This window comes from Amblyomma americanum, chromosome 10 (assembly GCF_052857255.1).
Source record: "Amblyomma americanum isolate KBUSLIRL-KWMA chromosome 10, ASM5285725v1, whole genome shotgun sequence".
In the NCBI taxonomy this organism is placed as follows: domain Eukaryota; kingdom Metazoa; phylum Arthropoda; class Arachnida; order Ixodida; family Ixodidae; genus Amblyomma; species Amblyomma americanum.
The window spans coordinates 54439275-54455030 of NC_135506.1; the positions used below are offsets into that span (position 1 = coordinate 54439275).

Consider the following 15756-nt stretch of genomic DNA (forward strand, 5'->3'; position numbering starts at 1 on the left):
TTGAGAAATAAAGAACAGAGACCGTCCCGAATAAAAGGTTTCGAACGATGCAGTGACCTGAATACCGACCACTATGCAACGTACATAACAACAATTTTACTGAACGGCTACGCCTTCCAGTACAAAGGTATCGGGAACAGAAGTTGAGGGGAATGGCGTCCATTCACCAATATTATATTTTAGCCCCGCCATATTATAATAACCCAGGGAATTGGGAGTTACAAGGTTTTTTTTTTGTTTTCATTCCAAACATACGGATAGAAAGAAAAAAAAAGGCGCCAAAATTTTGTACCTGGAGCTGCCTGTGTGTAACAATACATTATGTAGGATCCCCGGTGTTCCGAAAAATAAAGTTGCTTGGATGATATGCTGTTATGAGTGATAAAAAAAAACTAGCTAAGAAAAGGAGAAAGGAGACGATTCAGAAAAATACGCAAATTCTGTCTACTACAATACGCACAATTCCAGGGAGGCACACGGTGAAGTGTTGTAACCGAAAAAAAAAAAGGGAAAGAGCAACGGCTAAAATGCCAAACGCAGGAGCACTGCGATTTGTATTCGCTCGCGAGTTCTGAATGCATCACGGAACGGTGGCATTTTCCTCTAGATGCTGCTAGACGCGGCCTTGTAGACAACCCGTGTCTACTTGCTCTTGCTTTCATCACTACCTTACTTATGTACATAACGTATTGTTTATGCATACAACACATGCACCGTAACGTAGGAATCAGGTGAAAAAGCCGAATATGGAGAGAACATCATTTCATTCTTTATCACGTTCATCTACACTAAACAACTAGTCTGACTGACTCATGCTGGAACTTAAAACGTTCCAGCGAAGTGAGTGTTTTTCAACTAATTACACATACAGCCATGATGGCCCGCTCTATAAGAAACCAGAAACGCCGTTCTTACAAAGTTATAAAGAGTCAAAGGAGCGCAAAGAACACGGACGACTGAAGAAAGACCAATACATGCTCGACTACTACCAAATGAAAAAAGTTTTATTCGCATGTGCAATTAATACTGACACACGCGAATAATATCGTTTTCACTTGGGAGTAGTCAGTGCGTGTGGTTGTATTTATTCAGTCGCCCGTGTTCTTAGACTCTTCCTAATGACCAAACTAGCCCAAATTGTCACTATTCATATGGATATTCCGAGCGCTTACGCTATTCACTGTGGACGAAAGGGGCATATATCAACACAATGAGCCCAGCTTTATGTACACCAGTACGAAAGTGAAAGAACAAGTTTAAAAGAATCTACGCATGACGATGAGGGACGAGGAGTCGAAACGAACTGCCGGGTTGAAAGCGTCAGCGCACGCATTGCTCCGGCAGTTCGGCGGCAGCGAACACTTAATCCGCCCGCTCCACGATATAGGAGCACCTGTAAAGGGTACTCTGCCGTTAGCTTCATCGTAGTGTGGGAAAGCACCATTGAACAAACGAAGAGGATATATTGCGCCGGCAGTTAGGACAGATTCTTGAAAATCTAACAGCGCACGCACACACCTAAACATAGCAACACAAAGTAGGGTTATAAGAATATACCTTGACCACACAGCGTCATGTAGACATCGTGCCCAGCCGAGATCAGCGAAATCAAAGCTGAGGAAGGTCTAAGGGACAGCAATTTCAATTCAAGCAAATCGGTAATGATCCAGGCAGCCACTCAACCCTTCAAAATGAACAACCCTCGTCTGGAACAAATATAGCGAACATTTCCTCGCGCAGCATGCAATGTCCCCGAAACAAGTGTTGCTCTAAGATAGCTACTACTGATGCAGCTCTAATATGAGAGCAATGTTACTGATGCTGGAGAAGATTGCGTCATCACTACTACAAAGGAAAATGAGTACCTAAGAGATAGTGGAGAGGTTTCTTGACTGACCTTTTCATTCTTAGGTTTTAATGTGCTAAATAAAAAACGCGGCATATGGAGAACGCTGCAGTGAAGGGCACCAAATTAATTTCGACCATCTGAGGTTTTTTTTTTTGGTACCAAGTGTTCAGTAGAAGAGGAATTCTGCATTTCGAGACCATGGAAATACACAGTCATGGACCCAGAAGTCTAGAAACAAGAGAACCACCAACACGGGTCGCAGGAAATTAAAAGGCAAAGTAGGGGCGTTAGACCCCAAGACCAAGGTGCCGAAAAAACGGCCGTAAAACAGCCGGAACGTGAGGCGTTCACAGCAAGCAACGAACGCTTCGTGGCGCGGCTATGCTGGACTCATTAGGAATCATCATGGCAACTAATGTACCCCGTAGAGGTACTCCCTCGCAGTGGGCATTCGGATCCTAAAGCAGGGCAGTCGCTGCTGATTGGCTCATGCGCCTGCTGCTTGAAATATCCGGGGACAGGTGACCAGATGGTGTTACCACTCCGCCGAGACCACTTCGGTGCCTGCGCTTCTTTTGGTTGTTTTTTACTCTTAATGGCCGGTTAGCCGCTGAGACGCCAGTGATATGGCGACACGCGGCCCGCGCAGCATCTGTTGTGGGCGCCTGTTGGCGTAATACCCTTAAACCTGCAAGGGGACCGCACACTGTCATGACGTCACCCACGTGAAATGGGCCTGCGCGACATACTTTCAGGAATTTGTGAGGGGGTGATCTCCTTCTCCTAGGTGATGCTGTCTCATGTCTTCCTAATAACAGAGGCGACGATCGCAACGACAAAATCAATGTTCAGAATGCGCAGATGAGGGTAGCGATCTCGGAAACATATTGGCATGTGCAAGGGTACGGACCGAGGGAAAACAATCGTTATGGGACTGTTTGGATCAATTTAACATGAAACAAGCAAAGAAAAGCAAAAGCAAACTCGAGAGTGAGAGAGAGGAGCGCTCCGTGAAACGCAGCTGTGATGGTGCCTCAACTTCAAATAAACGAACTTAGCAGCAGCTCCGAAAGTAACAAGAGCACGAGACGCTTCGACGACCTTACACATTCTTTCGAGATTACTGATTCCCCACCCCGTGACGAGAGAAGCACAGAGAGAGAGAGAGGCAGAAAGAGAGAGAGATACAGAATGGAGCACACAGTGAATAGGGCGTTGCCAGCAGACGGCGCCAGAAGATCGAGCAGACGAGAAACAAGTCTGGCAGTGGTGGCGCCGCCACGCAATGAACGAGCGAAGCCGCGTTATTCGCATCCGAAGACAAATGGGCCCAGCCACTCTTTCGAGCGGGAAAGGCAGAAGGAGAAAGAAGATCGAAACGGATCGAAAAAGAACGGGAGTAAAGTCTGCGGACTCGGGACGCTGGAAGCGCAGCTCTCGAAGATGAGAAAGAAAAAAAAGGGGGAAACGCAAGAGATACGTCACAGGGAACCAGCAAAAACCAATTCGATGAGAAACGTAGAGCACTCATGCAAGCAGGAACATTCCAATCGTATATACGACGCCGATCGCTCACGAGAACCCTTCCGCGTAAAAGCGTGCCTCATAAAAAAATAAAAAAAGACAGGCAAGAACAAAAATTTCAGTTTAGCCATGTTAAAGCCGACGACCAGAGATAAAAAAAAGCGGAAAACAAACAATAAACGTGACAAGGTATAACCAGAAATAAAAACCGACAATAAAGGAAAAGAGCATTGGTCAAAGTAAAGCAGAAGACAAAAAACTCAAGGAAGGGGGGGGGGGCGAAGAACACGCCAGAGAAATTGAGAAGCAGCGGCACCAGCTGTCGCGAGGCGGGATCTGGCAGTGCCGAGAGGAGAACTGTACCGGGGCCGTTCCGGCAGCGATATCCCCCTTACGCCGCTCGGCAACACGCCCGTGGGTCACATGTCGAGCGCCAGTTATCAATCATGAATATTGGGAGCCATTCGGAGTGGAAACGGAGCGCGCAGTTGGCGGCGCACGCCTCGCGAAGTCGGCCGAAAAGCGGAAAAGGGCTTTTTTTTTTTTTTAAGCTGAGGAAGCGGAGTGCTCTTCGGAAACGCTCGAGTTATTTATTCAGTAAATTCCGGAGTGATGTATACGCTGAAGTAGAGAGCAGGAATAACAGAAACAGTCAACAACGTAAAGAAAAAGTATACCTTTCAAAATGGTGGCCCTAACATTAGCGACACCGGATTTTGCAGGAACAGGAAGATAGGTGTGACGCGTTACTAGGCTGTAAATGATTTCGAAAAAACGAAGACAGCAGTGCGAATCACAGCACAACCTCGTGGCTTCTACTTCACTTGCAACCACAATGCAGTCCCGAAAGGCCAGTCAGGTGGGAAAAAGTACGCACAACAGGGGATATTTAGCAATATAAGGTAACTAACATCGCCACCTGGGTTTGTCCTGCTTCTTTGTTCATGATAAAATCCGGCTGTACGCGGCGTTATCACTTTGTGACGCGAGATGGGAGCACTTTTATCGAGAATGTTCGCAGCCACGCGCAAATGGTTCTACGTTGTTCGAGATTCTTGTGGTTGCCATTCGCATCGTATCTCGAAGGCTTAGAGTAGTCAGCTTTTAATTGAGCGCGGCCGAGAAATGCGGTGATTCGGTACTTGTACGACCGCGGAGCACGTCTACTGTTATTGCCACCGCCGAGTTATTCAGTTGTGCGTGGGAGCAAGTCGGTCGTAATAAATGTTTTCGAAGTCTTTTGACTGTGGGCCTGAGTGCCGGAGCTGCAGTCACCACAAGGTGAGAATATGAAGACACGGACATGACTGATAGCAAGGAACTGAACCAAGTGGACGAGGAGGAGGTAAGGTAGGGAGGTTAACCGGAAGAATAACCGGTTTGCTACCCTGCACGGGGGGAAAGGGGTGAGGGGATAAAAAGATGAAGAAGAGAAGACAGTAGAAGGAAACTGAAGCCACTATGCGAAGTCACAGCGTTCGGTACACTCACAGCCTATCGTGCAAGCCAGGTGTCTTCAAGAAGCGGAACAGTGCCTTGGAGGCCTTCATCGCCGACGATCGCCGCGGCCAGTGGCCGAGTATCCTCGTTTCCGTCAGTGGGCGCAGGTCGAGATGCTCCAGTGCACGGCAGAGAGAACATGTCTTTCGGCGCTGTAGCCAGGTAATTCACAAAGAATATGGGCTATAGTCGCATCACACCCGCAGATGGCACATGCAGGGCTATCAGCCATGCCGATTAAAAAAAAGAGTAACGCTTGAAGAAAGCTTCAGAAAGCCACAGGCGACACAGAAAAGTTGCTTTACATCGTGGTAGGCCGGATGGAAGGCGGAGCTTCAGATCTGGGTCCAAGGTTTTCAAACGCGAATTAGAAAACTGGCCTGAATTCCACGCGGCAAACGCGATGTCCCGCGACAGTGGTCTAAGCCTACCCGCTGCGTCGGCTCTCGAGATGGGGATGGACACACAATCACCCTCATGGTGGGCAGTTCGCGCGGCATCGTCCACGCGGTAATTGCCTGCGATGCCGCTGTGTCCTGAGCAGCCATTGGTAAACAATATCGTGCCCTTTGTTGATGGCTGTGTGGTGGAGCTCAGATTTCCGCGACCAGTTGTTCATGGGACCCATGACGAAGAGCAGATTGTAAGGCGTGGAAAAACAGACCACTGCTGGGGTGTTTCTTCACGTATATATTGAATGGCGACACAAATAGCAGTAAGATCTGCCCCAGTCGATGAATTCCGGTGTGATGTTTTCACCTTCTTAACTGTGGTCCTTACGGGGATGACTACGGAGCCCGAGGAACTGGAAGGGGTCACTGAGCCATCGGTGTATACGTGCAGTCAGTGTCCGTGTTTCTCATGCAAATACTTAAGAGTTGTCTGTTTTAATGCTGTCGACGATAAATCAGGCTTCTTTTTGATGCCCGGTATGGAAAGAAGCACACGAGGTTGGCGCCGACTCTATAATGGAGAAGACGGTCTAGAGGCTGGCGTAAATGGGGCTGGTAGAAAGTCGCGATGGGCATCAAGAATTTTCGCAAACGATGTACTCAGCCGGTTAGCAAGATGATGTGCGGAAGTCCGAGAGAGGTGACGAATATGCGCTCTCAAGGCTCCGATTGTTACATGGGCAGTCACTGGATTCTCCTGAGCAATGAGTACTATTGCGGCTGTAGACGCGCATTTTGGCAGTCCTAGGCACGTCCGCAAAGCTTGAGCCTGAACACTTTGCATACACCCTATGTTCATTTTCCTGAAGTTTCCTAGTGCAGGGATACTGTACGGAATGAATCCCATGAATAATGCGGTGTACAGTTGGAGCATCGAGTGCACTGATGCTCCCCACGACTTCCCTCCGAGAAAGGAGAGAACGTGAACGATCGATGTCAGTCGCCTTTTCGTGTACGAGACATGTGGGCTCCACGTTAGACTACGATCGATCATTACTCCGAGGAAGCGATGCCTTCTTTCGTAAGGTATTGTTGAGCCATTTATGCGTACGGGGAAGTGGGACATGCTCTTGCGTGTAAAGGGAACATTTTCCAGTAGAAATCTCCAGGCTTTGCAGGCGGAGGTAGTCCGTAAGAATGCTTGCCGCCTTTTGAAGCCATGCTCGAACTTGTGGTCGCGTAACTTCTGATGCCCAGATACAAAAATCGTCCGCATAAACTGAGACTCGTGCCGACTGTGGTAGTACATTGAAAAGGCCGACAAGCGCAAGATTGAAAAGCGTTGGGATAAGTACTCGACCCTGCGAGACCCCACGGGAAGTGAAATGTGAAGATGTTGGTCCGTCCACAGTCTGGATAAATAGTGATCTGTTGGACAGATAACTGCGTATCCAGCAGAAAATGCGACCCCCAAGTTCTGCAGCTTCCAGAGAGTCTAAAATAGCTTGATGAGTGACGTTATCATACGCCCCTTTAACATCCAGAAACAACGCCGCGGTCAAGCGCTTCAGATGCTTCTGATATAGAACTGATGGCACCAGGTCAATCACGCTATCAATAGACGAACGTCCACGCCGAGAGCCGGACATTACATCTGGGAATAATTGGTAGCGCTCCAGATACCACTCAATTCGCTTAAGTACCATCCTTTCCATGAGCTTGCCCACGCAACTAGCCAGTGCGATTGGACGGTACGATGCTAGGACAAGCAGCGATTTTCCGAGTTTAAGGACTGGAACCAGACGACTTGATTTCAACGCGTCCGGAACTGTACCTACACACCATGACGTATTGAAGTGGTCTAAAAGAGCACGTCGAGCCTCCTGATGAAGGTTTTAAACCAAGTAAAAAAAAACATATGCTACTAAAACAAATGATTAATTTATAAATTGTCATGAAGGAAAGACAACAAGGAAGCGCTAATACAGAATGTATGCCACGAGAAGAAAAATGAGGAAATGTGGGTAGTAAACTGATTGTAAGGGTTCTTCCAAGTCAAGTGACTTGCCGATTCTGCTGAAGAACTACTGTAACGACACCCGAACGGGAGTCGAGAGGAACAGGTTAGGACTGAACATGGAATATACAGTACAAATAACTGATGCTCTAACAGGCCAAAAAAATTAATTGCAAGGAAAAAAAAATCGTCGTATGGCCGCCGAAAATCAGGCGTACAGATACTAGTGACCTTTAACATATCGCGTACTGCCACCGCTAACCGTGTGCCGCGCCCCACCAGTGCGCATGCGCCAGCCGGCACCTGGCGCCATCTGGAGATGTCACGGGCGATTTGCGCGTGCGCAGACGAGGTGGCGGTACGCGCTATGCTAAAGGTCTCCAATATTGGGAAGTTCGCTAGGATAACGTGGTCGCGGTAAGTGCAGCACAAGGATAACTGCACATCTCCGTTTAGCAAGGCACTCCTCTCTCTGTTCGGACGTCTCCGCTGCTTTCTTCACGTTCTTACGCTCATTCTCTCTCTGTTGAGCAGCCAACTGCCAGTCGACAACCTAAGGATCGGAAGAGTTAATCTTCTCTTGTCTATAGCGCCGTTTAGCAGCGGCTGCACTCTCCTTCTCTGCATGCATGTCAAACGTCGGGATACCGACGCCCATTACACCTGCGCCTTTTATACGCAATGCTGCGCATGTGACACGCGGTTCGGGAGATAGAGCGGCGTGCGGCGACGAAGAACGCGGCGCAGCTGTGGGAGTCTCCCTGGTTACCATGGTATCGGCGCATGCGCACAACTGCTAATCGACATGACCTCACGCTCGGTTCGGATGGTGGAGCGGCGGCGCGGCCGGGGCGACGGCGAAGCGCACGCCGCACCTTGCTCCTCTCCGGTTGCCATGGTAACGGCGCATGCGCACAACAGACCTCTCCCATGCGCCGCGAAATGCTCGACTGGTAGCCCAGTGTAGCTCTCGCTACAAAACAAACCACAGCCAGGGCTTTCCTTTCACTTTCCTTTCACGTCGTTGGGCCGTACGTTGCTTTTAAGCCAAGACTAGTTAATCAAATCTCTTAAACATCCAGAAATGAAAAAAAAAACGCCTGTAACCGACATGGGCAACAGATAAGATGCGCATGTTTTTGACAGAAAATGGGCTCATAAAAAAGAAAAAAAACTGCCGACCAATTTGCTGACACGAAAGCAAGCCATTTGATATGAGACCAAGAGCATAGACGGCCTGAATGCTTTCAGGGAATATGAGTGAAAATAGCCTATGTACGTAACACAACTCCACAACTACACAGTGAACCAATCCCTGACTCGCTGGGCCTAACTGGCGTAAACAAGCTGGACCATGTAATTCAAATCTGCCGGCTGTGAAGCAAGAGGGCAGAAAGACAAAAATAAAGGAACCTGCTGGTTGAAGAGGGCTGCTCACTTCATGTTGTTTTTCACCAGTCCTTAGATCAGAATTTCTTCATCACGCTGACCGAATTGCTTTGGAAAGCTAGTTAAGACGCTTGCGAGGGCTTAGCGACCAAACACGGAGAAGAAGCATACTAAAGTTTATTATTTTTTGCGCGACCAGATTAAAAGGTCAAACGCGATTCTTTCAAGCTAGTAAAAAAAAAATAAAACAGCCTTGAATCGATGGATTTATCTCTTCACTTGAAGCAAAAAGTACAGCTGCAGGAGACCATTCAGCGCACCCTGTTTACCTGTTTACGGGGGTCCTGTTGCGCGCGCTTAAGAGCTTATCCGCGGTGAAAAAAAAAACGCAGTGTAATAAAAGAGTGCCGCACACCCGCGCACTTATTTAGCTGGTTCTAAGGAAAAGGTGAATATTTGCCCTTTATGTGTGCAGCAACCCGCTCTCGGGGGTACACGAACGCGCAGGCAATGAAGAGACAGGCCGCTCAAGAGAAAAAAAGTGTGCGATATTTTAAGAGGGCCATTATAAAAATAAATAATAAGAAAAAAAATGCCGCCACAGGATGCTTTGTTTACAGAGTACGGCTTAAGATGCCGACACCTTCCGATATGTGAGCACACAATTATGGATAGTGTTGTTGACGTACCGCAAGGTGCCGCTTTCTGCCGCTCCCCAATCCACTCCCCTTTCCCACATTTAGTCTAAGCACCTCAGAAAAAGAAAGCCCCTCCAATACCTGACTCCTGCTTTCGCCTCTAAGGATCCTCGTGCCGCGAACATTTTGCAGTGTTTGTTCATTCTTAAAATCTGCCGCCACACAACTTTATCGCTTTGTTTGCGACGCAAGACGCGACTAGATTTATCTCGATTGATCGCAGCCAGGCAGAGCTGATTCTACGTTGTTCCGGAATGTTCTAGTAACTTCGCACGCTTTATCTCGAAAGTTCGCTATCAGCTTTAAATTGAGCACGGCCGACAGCGGCGGACATTCCGTTCGACGACCGCCGAGCACGCTTGTCGCTTCGCCGCCGCCGAGTGATTCAGTCCATTTTGGGCGCAAGTGAGCCCAATAAACAGTTTTCTTTTAGAAGACCTTTTGTCCGTCTTCATCGCTGATTCGACTACCGTCAGCACTACGTGACACTCGCTTCTACCCTGTAAGCGTTCCAAATATCGCCCTACCTTCGAAAACTGGCTCTTATTCTGCTCCGTAGCCGTTCAAGCCGCCAGCCTCGCCCCCAACCCCCTTGCCTTAAAGACGTTAGGACTAAGCAAAGCCCCAGCCGCGACATAACCACGCCCAAGCAAGGTCCAAGCCAGGACCAGACATGGACAAAGCCAGGACCAAGCAAGGCCCAAGCCAGGGCCAAGCAAGGCCCAGGCCAGGACAAAGGAAGGCCCAAGACAGGCCTTAGCGAGAATTTATCCTGGCCTAACACATCATTATAGGCACCTGAGTGATGAAAATAAAAAAAGGTTTTCTTTCCTGGCCACAAATCTAGTCCGCGATAAACTATAAATGATGACAGCTTTATGTGAAGCTCTGTATAAATTTGCAGGCACGCCGACGAACAGTTAAATAAAGGAAGAAAAATATGAAGAGAAAAGCAGAGATTAGAAGCAACAGCGGGTTCGAGTTGAGTAAAAATCGACGACAAACAACAGCACCACCACCGAAGTTGTGCGACAAAAATAAAACAAACATAAATGGATGTAATTACTCGGTTGGTGTCATCACAAGCGAAGTGGTGTCACGACACCTCATATAATGCGTAGGTTGTTGCCGGAAGCCCACGGAAGCTACAAAACACGAATGCGTAGCTGGAAAGAAACCTTCCTCACGAGAGCGCGCGAAGACATGGCGGGAACGTCAATAAGGTTTCGCATCCGGCTTAAAACCGACAATAAAAGTTTTTTTTTTTCCGTAATGTCTTCACGCGAGGAGAGATAGATCACCCGTGTGCAATGTGTATGTTAGAAGAGCTAAGTATACCGTGAGTATCACCCACTGGAAACGATACACAGGCTGCATCAGAAAAAAGAACAAAACCCGCGCAGAGAGTCGCCGCAAATCTGGTTTAGTACTCGCGACAAATTCTCCCGAAAGAAACGCGCCTCCTTCGACGGAACAAAGCTTGAGGAGATAACACACATGGCCGACTCCTAAGTTTCGTAATCTCCAAAACGACGCATACAAAGAACAGTATATCTATCGCGTAGACGGGGAGCGCTGAGGACTAGAGTTCGAGGAGGAAACAGAGATACGGGGCCCAATTACAACTGTCGTCCGCCCGGACTTCCTCAAGACGGAAAAACCATTAAAAAAAAAATAAGGCTAAGGAGACTACAGCGCGCACACAGGAAGAAAACTTACCCCACTCATACACTCCTCCGATGCGCGAACGTTCTTAGATTATATCGCCGCGCCTCATTTCTCGTCCCTTATTATTCCTCGAGACGGGATTTTGAGAACGTCAGCCGACGGCAGGGGCATAGTATCGCGTCTCAGCTCAGCTCCGGATGAAGACGGCGATCGGGCTGCAAATATTAGACGCACGAAAAGATTCGCATCACCAAGGATAAGGGCGTACAACTGAACTTCTAGTTGTATACAAAAAAAAAGAAAACAAGACAACGCAGGTGCTCAGTATAGCGCGATGCACAAAAAGAGAGAGAGGAGATCTATAAAGAGAAGGAATAAATCCCACGCTAAAAAAATAAAAATAGAATATAACATTTTTCCACCCTAGTGATCCTTGTTGGATAGCACATATATTTTCCGCACTGCGATTTTGACGACCCAAATGTAAGACACAAAGAGAGAGAGAGAACAGGCAACGAATTAAAGCCCGAAACGGGAGATAATAATCCGACAGGCGCTGGATTTCCGCACCACCAGGATTCGGGAAGGACTGCGAGTGTATACGCGCCAGTGACTCGTTTGTATATCCAAATTTATTTATTTTCTAGTTCGGCGTGCTTTTTCAGTAACGCGGAGATATCTGTCTGCCTTAAAGGAACACCAATGAAGTGTCTTTTTGTTTCTTTCGCGCCCCGTTTTCGAAATTAGGTATTGCGGATCTTTTGTTCTCGTGGCTTGCTTCTTTAGACTTGTTTCCAACTGTGCTAAATGATTTTCGTTTGCGTAGTGCGTAAGTAACAAGAACGTAGTGTTTTAGATTTCCCAAGTAACACGCGTGCACGCCCCCCCCCCCCCAAAAAAAAAAAAGAAAAGGAAAGAAAAGAAAAAGAAACAAGCGAGTAACCAAAAAAAAAACGAGGAAAAAATTGCGCACGGCCACCATTAATGCTGCAGCCGACTTCAGCGCTAGGTTTTGCGTATCCCAACCTAAGGCGTCACGGATAAATGAGCCGGTTAAGCGCAACAGCCGGTTAAGCGGAAGCACTGCCAGAACTGCTGGTAGAACCCGGTCAACAAAAATAATAATTGGTTTTTGGGGAAAGGAAATGGCACAGTATCTGTCATATGTCGCTGGATACCTGAACCGCGCCGTAAGGGAAGGGATAAAGGAGGGAGTGAAATAAGAAAGGAGAAGCGGTGCCGTAGTGGAGGGCTCCGGAATAATTTCGACCACCTGGGAATCTTTAACGTGCACTGACATCGCACAGCACACAGGGGCGCCTTAGCGTTTTTCCTCCATAAAACGAACGTTTTTCCTCCATAAAAACGCAGCCGCCGCGGTCGGGTTCGAACTCGGGTACTCCGGGCGCCTTAGCGTTTTTCCTCCATAAAAACGCAGGAGGAGGAAAAACGGAGCCGCCGCGGTCGGAATCGAACCCGGGTACTCCGGATCAGTACCCGGGTTCGAACACGGTGAGCTATTAGAGAGGTTTGCATAGCGCAACCGGCAGCAGCGAACCGGTTTTCGGAAGCACCAGCTGCGCATGCGTAGAAAGAACACCCAACACTGCGCAGGCGCCGCTGGGTTTCCCGGGAAGCGGATCGCGGCAGCGTATTGCGCTAAGCTAAATCTTTCATTATTGCATGTGCTGACGTGGAGCTAGATATGGTGATCACGTGACCTACGGGCCGGGTTCAGATGCCGCTCCACCCTTCTCTGCACCCGTGGTCACCTGGTCACGCGACCCTGCGACGTCAAAATAAATAGGATGCCCCACGACGTGAGACCCGCCAACGTCCCTTGACGGCCAGAACGCGTCGGCACGCGCTACACAAACGAAACGTCGAAGGATCTTTACGCTTCGCGCCGCCGTCAACAAACGGGATCGACTCCCCAAAAACGAAACAATGATCCTCACCAACGGTGTCCAGAGGTTCCTTCATCCAGAAGTTATACTGCCCAATTCAAATGATGAGGCACAGAAGAGATGATTCTTTTCAGTACGCTGTATGATTGAAGGTTCATCGCATGACGTCACAGACGGGCAATGGGGAGAAGGGATTTTCTTGGGGAATTTCAGGGACGCAGGGTGCGCAGGAGAGACAGCCTGAGATGAGCGGGTGCCCCATCGCAACGCCGCCGCTCTTTGAAACGAACAGAGAAGCATGGGCACCACCACAAGCGCGACGCTGCGTGTTTCACTCTCCATAGCGCCACTGGTGTTCATCCTCCTGTTTTGTTGTTCCTTCTTTTCCCTAGTTAGCCTCGGTAGTAAGGGAAAAGTCCAGCGGAAGGCAATTGGGAGAAACAATCTCCGCGCCCGCAGTGCACGGAAGTGCGCGCCACAAATGAGGGACTTATGTGTCGGCGGTGAAGAAGAGCGAGAACTGGGAAAAGGTAAACATGGTTTCAATGAAAAAAGAAAGCTACTGGACCTTCTCGCTTGTCCAGAAAGTGAAAAAGTGCAGGGATAACACTGCCGTTGGATACCGCTTTGAACGGTGTATATTGGTAATGAGGCTAACGAAAACAGTTAAGCTTAAGTTAAGGACAACGCAGCGAGCCATAGAAAGGAAAATGATAGGTGATAGAGACCGGAAGCGGGCAGAGTGGGTGAGGGAACAAACGAGGGTTAATGACCTCCTAGTCGAAATCAAGAGAAAGAAATGGGCTTGGGCAGGGCATGTGATGCGAAGGCAAGATAACCGCTGGTCCTTAAGGGTAACGGAGTGGATTCCAAGAGAAAGTGCGCGTAGCAGGGGATGGCAGATGGTTAGGTGGGCGGATGAGATTAAGAAGTTTGCACGCAAATGGTGGATGCAGATGGCAAAGGATAGGGTTAATTGGAGAGACATGAAAGAGGCCTTTGCCCTGCAGTGGGTGTAGTAAGACTGATGATGATGATGAATATTTTTAGAGAGCTAAAACTTCTAAGTTCTAACGCTTCGTCAACCGAAACTGGTGTGTTAAAACATTTCTGGTATAGTCAGTTCACCATTTAATATGTTCCTGCACGTGATTTAAGCCCAAAATACCGTTACAGCATTCCTCGCTCTTCAACCCGATACGGAAATCGTACACATCAATACTATGTACCTGCCTGTTTCAATAGTTTGCCACCTAGTGCATTCCGCATGAAAACTATATACACCCTGCAAAAAAAATATAAAAAAAATGTGGTCCGTGTCTGCGCTGCTTCCTGCCCCATAATTATTTCATCTGATATTATTGTCTTAATTTCAAATCACCGTCATCCTTCTTGATGGTGTAATAGTTATGTCTCTGTATTTGTCTCTCTGCGATGCTAACTCTTTTTGTCAAGTTCATTTTAACATCCCTGTTTTTCCTTCGTTTTGCCACATTCGCTGTCTGCAAAGCGCTGCCACTCAAGCCCTTCGAGGCTTAGGTAGGCGTGATTTATGCTCTATGAAAAGTGACATGAATGAACGTGCTACCAAACTAACTAAGCTGCTACTGCTCCATACAACATTTAGCTTTTGTGCTTTTCCCTAGACTACAAATCTCCCCTCCGTTGGGAAGAAAGAGCGCGGAATCGCTTCGGGAGCCGCTGCCTATGGCAACCACCCCTCTCCCCTTCCTGAAGGCGTCGACGTAGAGAGAGAGAAGGGTGCTTGACTGAGGAGTTTGTCATTCACCGTGTACCAGCTGCACCTTTCAACCTCCGTGATCAATGCACATTCGCAGCCCCTTTAAGGAAAAGGAAATAAGAAGCTACTCTGCATAAGGTTCCGCACGAGGTGGAGTAGCAAAAATAAAATAAAAACTCACAATGTTTTCTGACGAGTTCATTACGGCGAAAATCAGAAAAAAAATGATACTGCGCGAATACGACAAAAACGAGCAGTCTAACTTTTATTATGATTTATTTTTATATACACTGCGAGCCAAAGTTCAGGTTTGGATTGGTTTACGGGGGTTTAACGTCCCAGAACGACTCGGGCTATGAGGGACGCCGTAGTGAAGGGCTCCAGAAATTTCGACCACGTGAGGTTCTTTAACGTGCTCTGACATCGCACAGTTCAAAGTTAAGGCCCACGCAGGAGGTGCTTTCAACTAAATGACAACCGAGTTAGAGACAACGTATGGCAAATGAAATATCGGAGAACGCAGCAGCAGTGACAAGAAAATGCCTGACAAATGCGGATAATCGAATGAAAGTACGTTGCAGTTCATTTGTAAAATTATCGGAATGAACGATGTCGTCAGGGAGATAATTCCACGCCCCCCCCCCCCCCCCCCCCCCAAACCGTTCACGTAAAAAAATAAGTAAATTGTACTTTTACGTCTTAGTCCTGGCAAATAACGGAGCAAGGGAGTTAAGGAAAGTTGGTAAGCATTATCACGTTCTTCTGGTGCTAGTCGGCTTCGCACAAACTGGTACGATTAGGTTGAGCTTGCCAGAACTGTAGGTAGAGTAGCCTTGTGCTTGCGGCTAATCTTTCTCTGCGTCTCGAATGTTATAATACTGTTTTCTAGCATTAAATGAACCAACTAGCCAGCAAAAATATTCCACTAAGCACCATCACAGATACATCCACGAAAAGCATTCGACATCTGAAACGCCGGGCACACATGCCGAGAGAACACACGCATACCCCTCCCCCCCCCCCCCCCCCCACACACACACACACACACGCGCGCGTTCACAACACGAGAAG

General features: G+C 48.0%; 1 protein-coding gene and 1 long non-coding RNA gene across 2 annotated transcripts in view; both read right to left on the reverse strand.

The window, feature by feature from the left end:
- Nucleotides 1-15756, reverse strand: part of mib1 (E3 ubiquitin-protein ligase mind bomb 1) — a 500932-nt gene that overhangs the window by 134516 nt on the left and 350660 nt on the right. The gene's annotated exons all lie outside the window — the stretch shown is intronic.
- Nucleotides 1-15756, reverse strand: part of LOC144107641 (uncharacterized) — a 171136-nt gene that overhangs the window by 25810 nt on the left and 129570 nt on the right. The gene's annotated exons all lie outside the window — the stretch shown is intronic.